Raw genomic sequence first — 14,645 nt, forward strand, 5'->3', positions numbered from 1 at the left:
TGGCACAGAAGCACAATAGTTGACTGAATTTATCTACATAAATGCCCTGAGTGTGCCTTTGTTAAGAGCTAAGTTAGCAGTGGAAGCAATGCCATTGTCCTCATCTAATTTTTAGATAAATATGAATTTAGTTAATAATCACATTTCAGTTCATCACAGGTCCATAAAACAGACTGGAATTTTGGAAGAAAAATATACTGTGATTGATATTTTCTGTCTATCTATATTTCCACATACTATCTTCTGTGGCAGGAAGGCACAATAATCTAACTGCACATCACTGCAATATATGTATTCTTTCCATCCTTACAGTAAATATGAAGAGATTATCTGATGACACAGGTGTCTGATGCTTAGGATGAAATGACTTGACCTTCAATACAGAGGATAGACAGGACTTTGGTTATATGTCTTAACTGCCCATGCTAAAAATGTTTCATGATTTGAGAATATTTTTACCAACACTTCTCTCATTCCTGTGTAATTGACTTGGCTGATATGAGAATGTTAACTCACACACACATAAAGGCATTGGAAATATAAACACTTTTGATTCACATTCATATGCCTTTCAATTAATTCTGATTTGGGCATGTTGAGATCATTTGACCTTAATTATTCCCTCTCACAGGGGTAAATGAAGAGAGAGCAAAACAATATGCAATTCAGGTAGCAGGATTTGGGGAAGGGGTTTCTATGTGCTTTCCTTCAAAGTGACTCCTTTTTTTTTTTTTTTTTTTTTTTTTTTTAAAGAGAGAGTGAGAGAGGAGAGAGAGAGAGAGAGAATTTTTAATATTTATTTTTTAGTTCTCAGCGGACACAACATCTTTGTTGGTATGTGGTGCTGAGGCTCGAACCCGGGCCGCACACACACCGGGCGAGTGCGCTACCGCTTGAGCCACATCCCCAGCCCATAAGTGACTCCTTTTATCTAATGTTTTTTTCTATCCAAACAACCCAAGTTACAAAAATCCTACTATATCAAATGAATTATGAAAATCCAAGCTAATTCTTCTAAAAGGAATTGTGACTAGTCTTCAAACCTATCTCTGTATGAATGGGGTCAAACCAATCCCTATCATTTGGGTTCTTTTGGAATACAATACTTTAGGTCAGCAATTCTGAAAATGTTAGTGTGCACTCGAATCTTGGAAGACTTGTTAGAACACATATTGCTAGCTTCTACCTCCAAAATTTCTAATACTGTAGATTTGGGGTGGAGGCTGGAGAATATGATTTCTCACAAGTTCCCAAGTGCTGCTGCTGCTGCTGTTGGTCTAGGATCTATACTTTGAAAACAACTAATCTACGTCTTTAAGATCACAAGGGGTTTGTTATCATTTCAATCTGGATAAAATATATTTTTAAAACCCTAGCAATACAAGGTAACATAAGGGTTCCCCAAAGCTACAATGAATTGTGGTCCAAGAATAGTGGTGAGGGGGAATTCTGGGATTCAGGATTTCAGCTGACTTCCAAGTTGGATCAGGATTAAGATGATCGGAGAGAAGATGGAAGACATTCATAATATGAGGAAATAAACCAATTTAGTTGGAGCTAAGACTTGAGAGGTAGGAAGGAACCTATTGGTAGAAGGCTTTTAATTCCATCTTATGTACAGACTTCATACAGCAGGAACTATTTCTTCCATCCACACCAGCTGCCCATCACTGCAGAAAGTTTGAGCTTTTCAAACTCCTTTTAGCTGGGATGAGATGGGAAAGGTTTTTTTAGTGTATATCGTAGGTTTGGTGAAGATACCAAATTCTACCGGGATGTGTTGTTAGCATTGCTCAGTTAAATTATTTTTCCTATCCTACACGGATAGAAGAGCTGACAACCTGTGGAGTTCTGAAATAAAAGTAAGGCTTATTTGGCTACGGATGGAGGTTACCGATAGGAATAGGAAAAATCTTGGATGGCTGTAGTATCCCAAACAGAGGGTCAAAAATGGGTAAAGCAAGCACTACAGTGCAGTACTTTGCAATGATTAAGGTGCACTCCTAAAAATCAGCTGGAGATCCTGTTAAAATGCAGGTACTGATTCAGTAGGCCTGATATTATGCACTTCCTACAAGTTCCAGAGGATGCTGCAGACCATACTTGAAGCAAGGTACCGGGGGACGTCAAGAACACGTCAGGGGGGAGAGAGGCCTGTTGGCCATATCCTCTGAAGAAAGGAGGATACTTGCAATCCTTAAGGATTAGGCCCCAACCCGGTGCAGTGAGGGTGTGGGGACGAGAAGGACGACTTGGGCAAAGCCAGGAAGGGGACCAAAGGGAAGGGCGGAGACACTGAGGTGCTTCAGGTAGAGTGTTCCGGTGATGGCGGCCCACCGCGCGATTTCTGGTCTTTCGGCCCTCCGCGGCTCCCATCGCGGCTCCTGGGCGCGAAGCGGAGACTGCTACGGAGGCGGCGGCGGCGGCGGTCGATCCCTCCCCGCGCGGGCGCGCGGGCATGCGGACACCCAGTCGGCCGGTCCTGGCGCTGGGGCTCCCGGAAGCGGAAGAGGAGAGCGGCCCGGCCTGGGCGGCGGCGCGGGAGAAAAAGGCGTGGGTAGAGTCGCGGGCGGTCGCGTGAGCAGCGGCGGCGAGAGGCTAGCCAGCCGGCGCCGGTAAGTGTGTGCGGGCGCGGGGATGAGGGGGACGCCCCCGCCGGCCCCGCCCTCCTCGCGGGGCGCCGGGCCACCGACCCCGCTCCCAGCGCCCTCGCGGTGCCTCCCTAGCCCTAGCTGCACCTGTCCCCGCGCGCGCTCGGAACCCGGGCTGGGAACCTCGGGACTTCTCCGCGCCCTCCCAAACCCAGGCCTGGCGGTTTTCAGAGCACCTTCTGCCAGCACCGGAGCCACCCGCCGGTGCCCCTCCCATAACTGGTGATGGGTGGGTTCCTGCTCTAGTGGATGTGATTTTGGGTTAGTTAAAAAACAAAGTCAATGCCTGGAGTTTCCTCCCTGTAAACCAGTTTCCCTTTCTGCACTCCCTCCCGGAGATCTGCACCAGGATTCCGGATTTCTCTCTGCTGTGACAGAACCTTTCATTCATTCTCAGACCGCTGGCGAGAAGCTGCAAAGGACTAGCAGGAGAAGAAATAGTTGGCTCTTTTATTGACCTCCTTCCCCCATCCCCAACCAAAGGGGTTTTAGAGAAAATTTCTTATGGGTGGATAGCAGCAGTTTGCACTTGTTACCATTCCCCATTATAGGTTGCTGGATTTTAACTGGAGAGACCATTTAAATTATGGTCTTTCTCAAGCTATATTTTGGTCACGTTTTTAGATCTCTTGTGAGTCAGTGGAGAATGTCTGTATCTCCAGGGCTAAGAGGACCTGACCAATTATTTCTTGAAAATATTGCAGTACAGCAGTCATAAAAGTACAAGAGGAAAAAGAAATCAAGGTCATTGTGGGCGGGCTATAAATAAATCATAGGTAAAGTTACTGTCTAAAGACAAATAAGGATAATTAAGTGCAAGTTAAAAAGATGTTTCAGAGGGTTTCTTCTGCTACTATGTTAATATGTGCACCTAAAAACATTCACTACCTAACTTGTGGTAAAAATAATAATAGTACTTACCATTTGATGACTGCTTAGAGTGTACTGTTCCTGGATTAAAAGGCTTTTTATGTAGTATTCCATTAACTTCTTCCAACTCTTTAGATTTAATTTAAAGATAAAATTCAGAGAAGTGCTCTTTTTATTGGCTTAGTTGTGCTATCACTTAATAGCAAAAAGATTTTTGAAAAAGAGATGAGGTGAGAAATCAACTGGAAAGAATCAAATGAGATTTGGTTTTGTGGAAAGTAAAACCAGATTCTATTCCCATTTCTGTCACTATCCAGCTGTGGGGTCATTGGTAGGTCAGTGACCCAGGTTGTTTTTTTAATCCACACAGCTAAGGAGTCAAGACTAAATTCCTTAAGGCTTATTCTTTATTTTAAAGCTTTGCCACTTTTTATTTTCGAAAATTGCCATGTTTGTAAGACTCTTTAACATGTGGAAGGTATATTTAAAACATTTACCTGATGAAAAATATTAGTAAAATTTTGAGATAGTGCCAGAATAGATCAACTTTAGAATTCATCATTTTGCACGTAAAACAATAGAACTATGCTGGGTCTCTTCAGACTGTTGAGATTTCTGTTAGTTTAAACATATGTTAGAAGCTGTGGTTGGAGTAAATGAAACAAAGCATGTTTTGAAAATAGATGATAAGAATTATGTCACGTTGCCTGTCTATAGCATACTTTGTTTAATAAAAGAAGTTTAAACATTTAAAAATAAATATATATAACCATCAGCTTAATAAGTTAGATTCTAAGACAAAAAGTAATCAGCGAATCATAAAACTTTTACTTATTTTCCCACTGCCTGATTTAAATCTATGTTTTAATTCATAGTGTGTGATTCAGAATCTGTGAAAAAGTTCTTGAATAAAATAATGCCATGGATTAGGAAAGAAACTGATTGAGAAATCTAGTAGTGTCTCCATGGAGCTTTTTTCCTGGAATTGTAATTAAGATTGAGTCAATGAAAAATTTTCAGCATAAGAGGATACACAGTGATAGTGTCAGTACCAGGCTTAACAGGGAAGGCAGAGGAAAAGCTGTTTTTATTGCCTGAAGGTTATTCGTAAATTCAGCTTTACTTTTTGAATAAAGAATATAACTTTGGCAAAGTATTAAGTCTAAGATTCAAATTTTCAAATGTGTTAGAAATAAAAGAAAATTTAGCACCTATTGGCATAATCAGTTTATAAATACCTCATCAAATTTGAAAATGTTTGACATATTTTGAATCAATAATAATAATAATAATAAATAGGAGAAAGAATTGGAAAAATACCAGTCTTATTGCCAGAATAGTGATTTGTTGGTCAAGAATTCCTGATAAATTGGATCAACTAGTTTAAAAAGCACATTTTCATGGACCTGTGAAGCTGCATTGATAGCTACCTTAGTATAATGGTAATTTGCTTATTTTGTTGCCCTTTTTAGATCTACCCTAGGCAAAATGTGATGTTTTCCAAGTTTGTCATCTGCCCTTTAGGCCTTCTTTTCCTTTGTATTATTCCTCTCTGTGTAAATTAACCTTCTTCTCCATTTTAGAGGCTAAATCAACATCAACTCTCCTCATCTATGTGCTGCTCCTTTCACAAAAGGTCAGGTTAGATAAATTGGTATTATACCATTCATATATAATATTAAATTATATATATATTATAAATTGGTATTATACCATTCATATATACTTTGCTTTTAATTCTAACTTAAAATGCTCAAGTATGATCTTAACTGGACTTCTGAAAGCCTTTTAAATTATAATTATAGAATGAATAACTTTCACATATGCAGGATTTTCAGCTTCAGCAAGTAGGTGAGGAGAGATTTTCCATCTAGTGTTAGTGTTTTTAGATTAGGCCTGCTTTGGTTAATTCTGGTGCAAAGACAGTCTAATTTAGTTTCTTTTTTATTCTTCCAGTATATCTTGGTACAGTGGGTATTAGGTGGTCAGAAGCTGGCCTACCTTACTATTTGGAAGACATGCCTTATTTATACCCAGGAAAAACCTTAGCCTCTTCAAGTCTAGCTTTTACCATACCTGAAGTTTTTTTCCTTTTACTTTCTTATTTAATTTAATGCGCGCGCGCACACACACACACAACACACAGTGTGTTTGTGTGTGTGTGTGTGTGTGTGTGTGTGTGTACTTTAAAGACAGGGTCTAAGTTGCCCAGGTTGACCTTGAACTTGGAATCCTGACTTAGCCTCCCTGCTAGGTGGGATTATAAGCATGAACCACTGTGCCCAGCTTCTTTGTACAATTTTTGAAGCAAAGATTCTCATTGTTTCCTGTCTCTATTCTACATTGAATCTTGCTTTTTCTATCCTTTCTCCCACATTCCTTCCTTCCTAAATGAATATTCCCCACATAGATATTTGGTACTGACTAAAACAACATTTGGTAGTTTTAATTGCTGTCATCCCATATCTTCTAAGTTATTTCTACTATTTGTTAGAAGATTCAGATGAAATATATCACTGTAGTGCAGTATTATTAATAGAGATGCAGTATTTTTATTTATTTTTCACTCCTGAGGCAGGTGTCCAGAAGAGCAGGTTTATGTGAAGAACAACAGCTTATGTTTAGTTTTGTCCAGAATGTAGTGGCTTAGATACTTGTTCTACACAGTAGATTCTTGAAATCATTGATGGTGCAAGAATGTTATGCTTTGACACTTTGCCCCACCCATGTTTTTACAAAAATCTTCTTGGAGAATTTAGCAATTGATTCAGAATACCCTGCTTTAATTATATAGTCTCATTAGCTTCTGAAATCAAGGATGATTTTCTTCCATGCTTCATTTCTCCTTTTACCATCCTGCTTGCACTTGAAAGAGATTAGATTAGGGGCTTTTTTAGTTTGATTATTCTGTTTTAGATCAAACTTCTATTTTTGGTTTTGTGCTTAAAGAAATCCCAGGGAAACATGTAGAAATATAACTTTACTACACGCTTGTGGTATAACACTAGCTGAAAGGCTATACTTTTTGAAAAAAAAATTTTTCCCCATAACAAGTAGTTGACAGATTTTGGTGGGGGAGGAAGTAAATTAGCTGAGGTATGGTTAGTATGTATCACTGCTTTTAAGGATAGGACCCTGAAACACTGTTTCATTCTAGAGTTTTAAAAGGAGAAGTAAAACTCATCTTTAAGTTCCTCTCTCTCCCCTACTTCACACTTCCCTTTAAAGTTACTATTTTGGAGATATTTCTTTGCCAGGCAACTTCTCATTTAAGCATGATTACAGCGCTGTAAGATTGATATTTTTAGCCCCATTTTAAAGATGGTCAAACAGAGCTTGGAAAGCAAGCAGCTGTATTACCATTTGAACATGCTTCTCTGTTTTAACATCTGTACAAGATATATTTACTACTCTGTTGATAATAAATGGAATACCTACATGATATCTTAAAAATTACTTTATTTGTTAAGTATTACAGGCAGCTAGAGCCTCATGTTTAAGTAGAGCTAAATGCCATGATTAACCATTTTGCAGAGTAGGATAAATCAAATCAAATAGCTTTATAAGTATATTTAAAGATACGCAGCTGTAACTTTGTTTTCTAAACTAATTTTTGCTTGTAATAATGTTTTAAATTTCATCTATTGATCTAGAATAGTATTAATTTTCTCTTGGCCCTTGCAAAAAAAATTTTTTGGTATGTTTGGTAACTTTGTGAATTGACTATATTTTTTTTCTGACATAGCAATGTTAAAAATGTTTAATGTCATAGTTTTGAAACTTTGTAATATTGTAATCCCAAAATTTTTAGGATTTTTGAGGTTACTATTATTTTCATACTACATAGATGAAATTTGATTTCAAAGTAGTGACAGTGGTATTGATCTAGCACTGAAATGTTAGTTGCATTTTGCATGCTATATCTGTAATAGAGCTCTAATAACTGTAAATGTTTGTTGAGAATTTTCTTGATGTTAAGCCAATGAGTGATGTGGGTTTGACTCATGGATGATTTGCCAGTGGTATTACCTAATGTTACTTACAGAAACTACTGTTTTGTTGAAACATTAGGAAGCCACCCTAGAGTTATGGCCTTAGTGGCATTGCTCACTTTGGCTATGTTTCAGAACTTTTTGTTGTTCCACATCTAATTGTGTTTGAATTTTTTTTTTTTTTTAAATACATTCATTTGCCATTAGGGTAGCAGCTCCTTAACTTTGTCTATGGTATTTTGTTTTTAAGAAGCAAGGTACAGCAAGGAGACCACTTTAAATTAGGTTAAAAAGTTGGAGTAGAAAGAAATGACATTTGACAATCTAATAATCATGCTGCATAGAAAAATTGACCTTGGGAGAAAATACAGGTATTGTTTGTTTATAAGTTTATAAGGGAGAATGGAAATGTATTGATAATCATTGATATATTTTTCACATTCTCACTATGTTATAATTTTGTTGTTGCATTGGTAAACAGTGCACTTCATAAATTCATAGCTTGTTCTTTATTTCCTGTCTTGGAGAATGATACCAACTTTATTTAGTCCCTAAGCCAGAGATTTAGGACTAATCATAGAATCTGCCCTTTACTTCATTTGACCACTATGTCCTATCAGTTTTTTTCATTAAAGTTCTTCTAGATCTGTCCTCTTTCCAGTATGTTTTCTGTTGTGTCACTTCATAACACAGACATACTCCATAGCCCTTATAAATAAGCATTTCTGGGATGCTTACCATGTGTCTCACCATTTTTCTCTCTCTTTGTTGTACTGAGGATTGAACCAAGGGTGCTTAACCACTAAGCCACACCCCCAGGCTTTTTAAAATATTTTATTTAGAGACAGGGTCTCACTAAATTGCTGAGACTGGCTTTGAACTCATGATCCTCCTGCTTCAGTTTCCTGAGCTGCTGGGATTACAGGTGTGTACTGCACTTGGTGTCCTTCATCATTTCTTAGGTGACAGACTAGTTTGTTGTTTGTTAAGTCAGTTTCAGTACTTTATCCATCTACCCAAACTTAGCCATAGGATCTTTGCTTTTCTTCTCCAAATACAAATTTGATTCTGGGATTTGCTCCCTAAAATCCTTTAATGGTTTTCCATTGCATTCAGGATGAAGTCCAGGCTCATTGACATGTTTTCATTTCATAGTGCTTTTTAATTTGAGGATCACTCTTTATTTGGTATCATGAATTCTGTTTAGTAGGCTGTGACCAGCATCATATATTTTTGATGAAGTAAAATCGAATAGCAGTATCAGAGTGCATCTTATGTAGAAAGGGTAAAATGTCTTTCTTTAGTTATTCATATATTTCTGTGTGTACTGATAGTGTTGCGGAATTTATTTCTTTGAATTGATTATGGTCAGGAGGTTGTCACATCTTTTTTTTAATTAAAAAAATTTTTTTTGTAGGGGCTGGGGATGTGGCCCAAGCGGTAGCGCGCTCGCCTGGCATGCGTGTGGCCCGGGTTCGATCCTTAGCACCACATACAAATGAAGATGTTGTGTCCGCCGAAAACTAAAAAATAAATATTAAAAATTCTCTCTCTCTCTTTTAAAAAAAGCTTTTTTTGTAGTTGTAGATGGACAGAATACTTTTATTTGTTTATTTTTATGTGGTGCTAAGGATGGAACCCAGTGCCTCATGCATGCCAGGCTAGCGCTCTGCCACTGAGCTACAGTCTCAGCCCAGGGTTGTCACATCTTAACCCATGTTCCAGATGCAGTGATTCTTGTCATTTCCATTTACTTCTATTTCCTCTGCTTGCTTTTACATCTTTTCTTGTTCTATTCTCTCGGTTTGAAAAAGCTTCTGTTTTTCACAGGCTTCATTGTCTCTGAAAATATTTCCCTGATGACAGCTTACCATAAGAAAGAAGTTGATTGTAATGCATCCCAGCACACACATGCATCTTCAGAAAACTGAAAAATGTTCTATGAACTAATACCCTTACTATGTGAGATGCATTTTTGCCCTCTTTCTTAACTTCTTTTACATCATAATTGATCTTGTCTCTTTACTGGTCAGTCTCCACTGAGTATAGTGTCTCTTTTTCATCTATATCCTGTGTCAAAGCATAATATAAAGTTAATAAATATTGATTGAATTAATAACAGTTAATTGGTATACGTTATTGTAGAACTTATTATTTTAAGCTTTAGCTATAGGATCTAACTTTTATGGTTGACTCTTCTGGTGGTGGTTTCACTGTAGGAGGATAACTTTTTTCTTAGAATATTTTAAACCAAAATTTCTATTTTAAACTCTTCTGTTCTCTGTTTATTAATTGTGAGTAGATGCTTCTAACCTCATATCTTGGAAGATATTACTTGCATTTTGTCATGTAAGTGATCTCAGAATCTAAATTTTACTTTGAAATTTGTGGTCAAGGAAATTTGATGATGCCCAAATGCTGGACACGTAATGCTTTTTTGGTTTTATGGGAATTAGGTGATTTCAAAAGAGAGAACTTTCATCTGTAATGGTGATCAATGCAAATTCTGCAGGGATGAATGGCATATGAAAGCATTGAATCAGGTGGAATTGAATCATCTTATTTTTTAATTTAAAAGTTTTTTAATTGTCATTTTCATAGAATGTTTAGCTGCTTACAATTTTTATCTTTGTGAGAGATGATTGTTTGTTAAACCATTAATAGATTCTCATGGAGAACAGTTATTGAAGAGAGGGTCCATTTGGTGGAATGTAATGCAAAAAGAATGAATCAAGATAAAACTTCTAGATGCAAGTACCAGAAAAATTACAACACATCCCAGTGAATTTGCAAGTGGTAAGTTTGCATTTTACGGTGGGACTATGTTTCTCATTTGTTTAGTATAGTATCCTTGGAGTCTAATGTTTGTATGCACTGAATTGTACATTGGCAAATGTAGTTTGTTTACAAATTTTATATTACATTTTAACTAAGCGTATTTTCTTAAATTAGACTTTTTATAAAGAAAATAAGCTGTAAATAATACGAGTCACAGGAATATCTTTCTAAATTGCAAATATTATGTTGTTTTATGGCAGATCCTTCCACATAGCAGTTTTTAAAAATCCTAATTTTAAAAATAATATATAGTGATAGAGGCTCAAATTAAACATTTATAACACTAATGCTGTCACTTAGTCTATTTTTAATAGACTAATTATTATCATATAATAATTCTAAATTATTTTGAAAATAATTTAGAATTGTATATAATACTGATAAACTTAGAAGAACATATAAATATATGCATAAAATAGGAAAGCCTTCTTCCTCACTCCTCTTTCTCTTTCAGTTCAGTGATAATCCAGTTTGGTTGATGTGTTTTCCTTCAAACAACTTTTCCCCTCTATACACATGCAGAAATTACTTATGTGTAGTTTTTGCTAAAAAAAAAAAAATGTTATAGGAACTATTCTTCAACTTATCTTCCCAACATTTAATTTTGAAAACTTTAAACAGAAATGTGGAAATAAATTTTATAGTGTTAAATCTGAATACCCATCATTTAGATTTTATAACTATTATTATTGAACTTCATCACATATTCATCTCTGTCTATCCATCAATCAGTTTTATTATTATTTTTTGATCCATTACAAAGTAAATTGCAGGTATCAGTATACTTCCTCCTCCACATACTTTAATATATGTCATTAACTAGAGTTCAGTATTGATTTACAGGGGTTTTGTATGGTTAGTTTACATACCATGAAATGCAATAATTAGAAGTGTACATTTGCTGAGTTTTGACAAATTCACATACTTGTATAACTCAGACTCCATATCATGGTATAGGTCTTTATTAGCACTACAGAAAGTTCCCTTATGCCTCTTCTTAGTCTGCCCCTATCCCTTCTCTTCTAGAAAAGCTACTGTTAAGATTTCCCCCCTTCCCACCATAAAACTTAATTTATTAATTCAGTAGTGCATTATAGGTAGTGACATACACATATAGATCTGCCTTCCTTTTTTTTCCCCCTCAAAATTGCAGTAACTTGGGAATAGTCTACACTATGGATGTATTATAACTTATTTGATCATTCCCCTCTTCTACATGGACATGTAGGCTGTGCTATATTTTTCTAATTTACAAGAAGTGCTGTGTCCTTTATACCGCCTTTTATGTATATATACTTGTATACTCTCACGAGTACATTGCCGATATTACTAAAAATAAAACTGCTGGGTAAAAGGGTTTTACGTTTTGATATATACTGCCAAATTACCCTCCCCATATGATTGTATCAGTTTATGTGTACACTGGTAATTTATGAGAGTGCCCTTTCCCTGTGTCCTCTCAACATTGAATATCATCTGTCTTCCTGAAAGTTTTTTAATAAATTGATGAAAAATATACCTAGTTATTTTACATTTCCTAATCAGTAATGATTAGCCATTGGATTTTATTTTCTATTTTTGAATTGCCTTTTAATGTATTTCCTTTGTATGTCTCTTATCATTCATGTGTTATAGTATTTTCTCCATGGATACTGTATCTTTTGACTTGGTGTTTGGTGTGTTTTGGGATCAGGAATTTTAATTTTTATGTGGTTGAAATTGACTTTATGGGTTTTGTGAAGGCCATCCTCATTCCAAGCTTTTAAAACCATTGGCTGTTTTCTTCTTCTAATTTTGCTTTTTATTGAAATTAAGAACCAAAAGATCATTGTGAATTGAAGTGCCAGGAAAAATTTCATATGGAAAATGAGATTCAAATTGTCCTGAATTGTGAGTTAAATTTAAATAGAGTTAAGGAGAATAGTGGGGACATTTCAGACAGGAGTAATGAATGATGGAATGTGTTTTTCATATTCATAGAACTGCCATCAAACCACTTTGGCCAAGATGATGAGTCATACAAAACTGTGTTTGGGGATATACTTGTGACAAGATTTCTTATAATTATTTTGGCTAATCTTTATGATTTTCTGACTTCTGCATTCTGATGTTACCATTTTCTGTCATATAGTAGTTTTCTGTTATTTTTCTTTTCCTAATTCCATAAATATTCTTCCTGAGGAAAATATGTGGTGAAATACAGTTGCCTGAAAAGGCAGAAAAGGAAAGGTGGTATCCATCCCATTGGAAAAATCTGAACATTGTAAATATTTACTCAGTGTAGTTTAATTAGAGTTGAATTATAATTTCTTTAAAAATAGTTTGTGCTGTAGTAATTTACATCATTATGAAATTAGTCATTACACTCAAGTTTAGTTACTAGATAGTAATCTTTAAAAATCTTGAAATACCAGTGTATCTACTAGTCACATCAAAGTTTGAGTTATGAGTTCACCACTTAATATATAAATTAGTATGTTGCTAATGAAAGTACTTAACAAAATGCCACCCTTAAGACCAAGCAGCAGCATTGTATTCAGCTTGCTTGTTGCTCAGGATGTGTAATAGTTTCTGTTCAGCCATAAGCCACGCCTGGTAGATATTAACTGACTGGAGTGATCCTACAACTCTACCAGTTATGTGTTTGTAGTTGTAATCAGATTTGGAGCTCTTTGGACAACCGTTTTCTTCTCTACAACCCTGTTTTAAGGATTATGTGGCACTAATTTTCTCTCACCAGGTATTTATTTAAATATTCAACATCTTATTCATTGTTTTATTTTTCTATCCTGTGCTCATTGTTAATTGGGGTTGCTTGTTCTTTTAGAGCTTATCATTTTTGCATTCAGGAAAAAATGGACACATTTTTAAATGATACTTTTTACTATGCAGTATTTTCTGTTGTGAGGCTCTTTTATGGATGAGAAAATTTTGCTATTTTCTGGTAGAGAGAAATGAAAACAGTTTAAAAAATGAATGAGTATTTGATAATTTTCCCACTTGTTTTGCTGGTTTGTATGCTTTTCTGTTTCTAATGTTAATAAAATTAGAAATAAATAATGAAATTACTCTATTCTGTGTAATTATTGGAATTCACATTCTGTTTTTTAGTCCTGAACAGAACTGAAACATTAAAGGACAAAAAGGTACATGAAGTTAATAATATTGAACATGTTGAGAAACAGAACCTTCTGTCATTTCTTTTAGCACTTGGTAGTTGGCAAGGCTGTAAAAAATTAACATTCTTTGGAATGTTTCTCTTTTTAGCTGTGTAAATAGCTTACCATTTGCATATGAACTTCTTTAGTTTTTAAAATACTGATACCTATCAAATTACACAGATATTAAGCTTTATCCTCTCTGATTTTCTTTAATGATAACTGATCTGTCTTTTCATTTTCTAATGAAGGGATAGTGAAATTTAGCTTTTACTTTTAAAAACCTGGGTACTATTCCTGTTTTGGAATTCTTATGCAAATACTAATTTGGGCCATATCTGACTGAAACAGTTGAATGGTATTGCATTTGAGTTCTTGTCTCCCCACCTCCCTTCATTTCCCAGTATTTGCAGGATCTAGGAAGGAGAGACAGATTATTCCTTTAAGAATTAAATAGCTCCTTAATCTTTATTTTGGTAGCTTTATTTATTTTTATTTTTATTTTCTGTTATATGTGTGTATGTGTGTGTGTTTTAGTTATATATGATGGTAGACTCTGTTTTGATATATTTATACAAGCATGAAATCTTATCTTACTCTAATTAGGATCCCAGTCTTGTACACTATGTTGAGATTCATTGTGGTATATTCATACATGTACACAGGAAAGTTATGTCAGATTCATTCCACTGTCTTTCCTATTCCCCTTTGTCTAATCCACTGAACTATTATTCCTCCCACCCCTGTTGTGTGTTAGCATCCACATATTGAGAAAACATTTGATCTTTGTTTTTTTGGGATTGGTGTATTTCATTTAGCATGATAGTCTCTAGATCCTAGGCCTCTAATGGTACTCTGAGGCTTTTCAATTGAAGATAAATTACTCTTAGAATAAAATAGTTGGGATATAAATTGGAAGTCTAGTAGTCATTCTTGACTCTTTTCTCTGCAACTCCTAATATTGAATCAATTAATAAGACTCACTGGTTTGATTCTATTTCTTTAGTTGGCCCTTGTCTAAAACTAAGTTTGGCTTTTGTATTCTCTTAGCCTAACTGATCTTTGTCTTTAATTTTATCCTCCATACCAAAGCTTCACTAACTTATTTAAAACAGATTCATCAGGTTAACCTCCTG

At 35.6% G+C, this 14,645-nt stretch overlaps 1 protein-coding gene across 2 annotated transcripts in view; it reads left to right on the plus strand.

The window, feature by feature from the left end:
* Positions 1–2,401: 2,401 nt before the first annotated feature.
* The window catches only part of ZDHHC21 (zDHHC palmitoyltransferase 21), a 68,881-nt gene continuing 56,637 nt past the window's right edge, over positions 2,402–14,645 (plus strand). For both annotated transcript variants that reach the window (XM_081279087.1, XM_081279088.1), the window contains exons 1-2: positions 2,402–2,615; positions 10,178–10,309. The gene's annotated coding sequence lies outside the window, so the exon portion shown is untranslated. The remainder of the gene's footprint in view (positions 2,616–10,177; positions 10,310–14,645) is intronic.

This window comes from Spermophilus citellus, assembly GCF_964194105.1.
Source record: "Spermophilus citellus genome assembly, chromosome: 2".
NCBI classification, from domain to species: domain Eukaryota; kingdom Metazoa; phylum Chordata; class Mammalia; order Rodentia; family Sciuridae; genus Spermophilus; species Spermophilus citellus.